Genomic DNA, 6,674 nt, shown 5'->3' with positions numbered 1-6,674 from the left:
AGTAGAATATTATGAATAAAATTGTAGAACAAGTCAAAGTTAAAAAAGGGAAGAAATCATTGTGCACGTAAAAAAAGAGGAGGCAGAAAAATTTATATTTAATTATATAATTTATAAAAGGAAACTTGATAAATAGAATAAATTTAATTTGTTGTTCCTACGCATGAGTTTTACGATTTAATAACATATATTTGTTGATTTTGATTATTTAATCTAGGTAATATTTGGTACTTCTAAAAATAGAATTTTGCCTTATATAAAAAATATTCTTTATAATTCTATTAAGTAATATTTTGGATCAAAATTTATACGAAATGAATTCTTATATTTTACTTTTTCTTTTTATTTTAGTTTTGATTCACGTGTTTTCTTACTATCATTGTCATCATCCCTTTTGCCTTTATTTATTTCTTTTAAATCAGACCTTTAAAGATAATATATGAAGAAGAATAATGAGTAATTGACATTAATTCTCTCTTTTGATAATTTCTTGTGTTTCTGTTTTAGTTGAAAGTTTTTGATCGAAAAATTGGATAAGTATGTTACCATCGAATGAAGTTGTCAAAAATCAAAGGTTTATTGCTCTTTTTTTCTTTTACTTTTTTTGCGTAATCGTGACATAATTTGGATTATTGTGACATAAAAGGGACTCCAATCCCATTTTAAATATATATATATATATATATATATATATATATATATATATATATATCAAGGTCACGAATTAGGATAGGAGGTTAAATTCTTTTTTATTTATGAGTCATGTTTTTTGTAATTTCGTAACTTTTATGTACAATTCAACCACTATAGAAATTCATATTATTTGTAAGTGAGACATATTAATGGTTATTTATGTTAAAGAAAATCGTAATACTAATTTATGAGAATAACATAAAAAAGGCGGCTATGGAATTTCAAAGAACAAAATAAAATCGAAATAAAAAAGTTGTTTGTACTATAGTCATTATCACATTATGCAAGTACCCTCCTCTATCAAAGATTGGGTTTAATTGAGTTGGTTTTAGTTTATATGTGAATGTCTTGGTTGCTTGTAATCACATGTGGATATTTGATCTTCATAATCTAAATTTAAAGATTTGATGATATGGAGTCACATACAAATGTAGATGTAGGAATTCGAAGAAATATAATTCAAATATCTACTTAAAAAATCTGACTATATAGATTTGAGATATGAACACGAAAATTCAACTGATATTTATGTGTGGGGGGGGGGGGGGGGGGGGGGGGGTCCGAACACTTATATATAAAAGGTTGTTATTCAACATTCTTCATCACAAAATTTTAAGGTATTATTCTCTCAATTATTTTTACCTTCGACAATATTGCATTCTTTTCTCTAGGAATATTTCTTTTATCATCTTTTGTGCATGTAATTGATAAGGTTTTAATTTTACAGTTGTGTTTAATTTTAGTCTTTTTTGGGCGTAAGATTTGTAAGAAAGCAATGTTATTATAATTAGATATCTTTGTAAAATTTATAATCCACCCTATTTGAGTATATTACTATTTAACTTCTTATAATAAAGTTATATATAAATATCTATATAAGCTTTCGCAATAGACAAAATTAATTCATTTTTAATAATCAAAAGTTACACGTGCGGTTAAACTAATATATATATATATATATATATATATATATGTATATATATATATGTATATATATATATATATATTATGTCGATTTGATTCGGGTTCGATTTGACTTTTTTTTTTGTCAACACCAAACCAAATCAAGAATGGTCGGTTTTTCTTTTCTAACGCCAAACCAATCAAACCAAACCATAAATTATTTTTTTCTCGATTTGATTTGATTCGTCGGTTCGATTTGACTTGACGGTTCGATCTCTACACCCCTACTCAAATGTATTCCTCCTCTCATCTCCTTATATTTTGTTCATTTTCTTTTTTTTTTTTCAATCAATTTACTTCTCTATTTTATATGCAATCTCCTTATATTTTGTTCATTTTCTTTTTTTTTTTCCAATCACTTTACTTCTCTATTTTATATGCAATCTTTCTCTGTCTCTTTTTTTTTTCTTGGTTAAATAGTTTTTCCAGCTTGTTTTTTTCTCACATTTTTTGTTTTTATCTATTTAAACACCAATTTTATTACTCACTCACTTTTATTTTATTTGGTCCAATAGAAAAATTTTCTTTTAATTTATGTATTTTAACAAAAACAAAGTTAATGTTATTTTTAGTATTTTATTAATAAATAATTATATAAAATATTATTAATCAATTTTAAATTTTTAAAACATAATTAATAGGATTAATTTGATAAAATAAACTTCTAATACAAATATAATTTAATTTATGTATAAAAATGAACTTATAAAAAAATAGTGATACTCCGTCATGCATTATTAAATTACACAAATGTTTAAAGTTTATGGACAAAGCATGAGTTTTTCTTTAATTATCATTAAGCTGAACCTATTGACAAAAGTCACAATTTGTTTAGATTTCGATTTTGTTCACTTAACTTTAGTTTTTTTTTTTCCTGAGAATGCTATATCGGAAGTTTTCTAACAAAAGATTTCTCAAGTTTTTGATATTGAAAACTTTAACTACTAAAAGTTTATGTAGCTATTTGATTATGATAGTAGTATTAATAATATTATTTATATATTTACTTGTTAAAATAAATAAATGGAAATTTATTTTCAACCAATCAAATAAAACAAAATTAATAGAGTAATAAAATTGATAAATTCAGAAAATGTCGGGAAAAAAAAAGATGAAGAGGGAAGAGTAAGAAAGAAAGACAAATAAATGGAAAAATGTGGTGGATCCCGCAGGATATTATATTACCAATTAAAAAATCCCTCACACAACTAGTCTTCGTTGTGCCTCGCCCGTGTTAAAATTTTCCAAACCAGAGAATCAGTAAAATGATGTAAATATATGATGTAAATATTATACTAGTTCATGTTCAAATGTATGGGTTATGGGTATTTATACCACTGTAGTACTATTTGATCAATCTCGTCATATTTTATAGGACTAATGTAATGGAAAAAAACATGTACAACGTTCAAGCTCTCTTATGATTGGCTTTATAATGAAGACTGAATTTGCTCGCGCGCTAGATTTTATAATATTTAAAATTATTTTTGATTCAAGTTTAAAATACTTTGAAGTGTTAACTAAAGTATATTATTACTCTTTCCATTTTAAAAAGAATTAGTTTAACATGATACAAAGTTTTTTTTTTTTAAATTTTTTTTTTGAATTTTATGGTTTTAAATCAAAATTATGTTAAATATACCAAAATATCCTGAAATCTTGTGGTCTTAAACATGTCCCGTGAAAATTTGAAATTAAAATGTTATTAAAAAAGAAAAGAATCATTCTTTTTTAAACGTACTAAGAAGGAAAATATATCATTATTTTCGAAACGTACTAAAACGAAAAGTAAGTCATTCTTTTTGAAATGGAACATTTAGTTTTAGTATATTGAATAAGTAAAATGGACGGAGTAAATATATTTATATGTCATTAAGATGATATGGTAAATGTCATAACTTTTCACATTTTAATATTTATATGTAATGAAATTTAATTATTTTCCTTTATTCTTTTATAAGTGATTCTTTTAAGTCGTGATTTTGTTCCTAAATAAATGTAGTTTATATCTTTAAAAATATTTTGATCATAATCTTTCTAAGATGTTCTTGAGTTTCAACATAGTAATAAATGTCATTTGAAAAGATATAAAATTTAATTAAGAATAAATTAATAAAATTATCTTTAATTTTCTAAGAATGAGCAATTTATTAAAAGTTGTCCAAGTTAAAAAACGTTTATTTAAAAATGAAGGAACTGCCACTTAAATAACAATTATTACTACATTGATTTCATCTCAAGTCCAACAAGGACTGGAGACCATGCTCAATACCCAAACAAACCTACCAATATATACCCTGAGTCGTATGAACTCCGAACATAAAATAAGATAGTGGAAACAAGACAAAGGTTTATAACTCAAAAAGCATCTAGGTCAATTCATTAATTTCACATACTAAACCAACATACCCAATGTAACACCCCGACTTTCTGAATCAGAATGCTACACGGTGCTCATGACCCTGAGGGACCACAAGCTAACCCATGACTGATATCTGCACCTGTACGCTGCCTAATATATATATATACAATACGCGGAAAACCTGAACATGTAGGCCATAAGGTTCAACTGAAGAGATATAGTAACATCCATGGGGTAATGAATACCCAAAACAGCTGAATATAAAACTAAATATTGAATCTGATAGCTAAATATGACTAAATCTGAAAGCCTCTAAGTACTTTCTGAATAAGGAGTTGAAGGAACATGTCTCCAACTAACTTCGTAAAATTGAACTGAAGTAATAAATGAATAAATCAAATCATATTATCCTCGAATAGATGAGGACTCACTGCAACACTGTGACTAGAAAGCTACTGCTGGTTTAGAACTCGTGGCTTTGGACCTATGGTGTAACATGAAAAGAAAACATCATAGCGCAAATACGTCAGTACAATTGGAGTACTGAGTATACGAGTAAGGTATGCTAATGCAAAGGGTTTACATGCTTGAATAATGCTAACTGACTGACGGATATGAATGTAAGAGTACAAATATACATACATAGTCACTGAGATCGTGAGTACATGGTAGCTAAATCTGTACGCTAATACATGACTGGAACTGTAGTTCTGATACATGAGCGACTGTGTCTGACAGTCCTAAATCTAGTAGAACTCTCTGAGTCCCGTGCTATAACTGAATTTAATTGTATCTAACAGTCCTGGTATACTGATATTTGAAGAACTAATCTCTAGATCTGTGTGGTTTTTACATTGTGGGCATTGGTTATTATATATTTGTTGATATTTAAGATCATGTTGGCCTAACGAACCTAGATCTATAAAAAAAATTGGAGATTAGGGTTTATTTTCTTAGAGGTCAAACTTTGGACAACTCTTAAATATTCATCTTGTTCTTCCATTATTTTCAAATCTTGGTGAAGAAGAATGTTGAAAGAGTGTGTTTGATCCAAAAAGTAGTGAAAAGAGAGTGTACTTGGTGTTTGTAAAAGAATATTCCTTGGCATATTCATATTCATCCAAAATAAGGAAGAAACAAAGGAATAATCAAAGTACAAATCATGTACAACTCTAAGTACAAGGGGGGACCAATCTTTTTGAATTCAAATTGGATCTTGAATAGGGCTCTAAACTTGTTTTTTCCCTCCCAAAGCATTTTCTCTTCTTTCCCAAGGTGTTAGGCTGAAACTTTAACAAATTTGGGAATTGAACTTTTGAAAAGCAACGAGCAATCCAATAATGCCACATCATGAAGTGTAAACCGCCAAATCAAGTTCTTAGTAGATTTTCCTAGTTTCTAATTTTTGATTCTAGTTTCTTGTAAGTTAATTCTATCACTAATTAGTAAGCTAGTAAGTTCCTACCAGGTTGGTAATTAGTCTAGAGTTCTTGTATTTTGTGTCTACAATTTTGTGTGCTTTTCTCATTTTAATTCATAGTAGTTTGTTGGTTCAAGTTCATACATGGTTTTTATTTGAGTCATATCAAACAAAACTCGATTCCGATCCAAAGTATATTCACCACTCATTCACTTGTCAAATATTACCTAGTTTTTAACACTTGTGAGACCAAGTGTGAGGTAAGATCCGAGTATTGAGTGTGATGAGGTTTATTGAACTAATGTGTTTGTTCGTTTTGTATCTTTTTTTAATTGTTTGTTATGTACAAGGAGCATGGAACCCGAGAATTCAAGTGCTCCCTTACTTGGTAATGATGTTTTGGGAGTCTTGATTGCTCGATTTGAAACACTAACTCGAGCCTTAAAGGGTGATTTGGACATTGTGAAAAGAGACTTAAATTCGTTGAAGAGTGAGATGTCCACCATTAGTGGAGTGCTTGATAGTGTTGAAAGTAGGATGAACTCATGACTATCTACTCCTAATCCCTACCATGTGTCTTCGAGTGTTCAAGCCAATAATTCCTCTATAACCATGACACCAAAAACTCTCCACCAAATGCTATACCCTACACAACCTCCTTAAAACCAAGTCCAAACTACTCCATATAGAAACATACCAAGACCCCTACTCCCACAAATAAACCAAGTCCAACAAGAAGGACTTGGAACCCAAAATACCCCACCAAACCCAAATCTACAAATACCAAATTCTTTTGACCAAAGACCAACTCCTCCATATAACTAAATACCTCCACAAAATTCTACTTACCAAATGCCAAATCCCATGGAACATAGACCATACCTCCACCATATCCAATGCCACAAGTCTAAGCTCCAAATAACCAAAGGCCTTATAACCCTCCACAAAGAGCTCAAATCCTAAACTATCCAATCCAAAATGAAGACCATGGTAGAGAAGATCAAAAGGGTTATGGGGTTCCTAATAATGACAATTAGATTGAGGAAGAGATGAGAAAAAACTTTGATCAAGTAGGACCACAAGTTAGAATCTGAGGTCAAGGTAACCATTAAGGTTGATAACGGGGTATTTACTCCATTAAAGTGGGCATTCCAATCTTTAAGGGTGAAAGTAACCTCGAGGTGTACTCAGCTTGGGAATCTTCTTGTGAAAAGTTGTTCCAAGTGAATGACTTAA

The sequence above is a fragment of the Capsicum annuum genome, chromosome 9, assembly GCF_002878395.1.
Source record: "Capsicum annuum cultivar UCD-10X-F1 chromosome 9, UCD10Xv1.1, whole genome shotgun sequence".
NCBI lineage: Eukaryota > Viridiplantae > Streptophyta > Magnoliopsida > Solanales > Solanaceae > Capsicum > Capsicum annuum.
Note: the sequence above shows the minus strand (reverse complement) of the source record.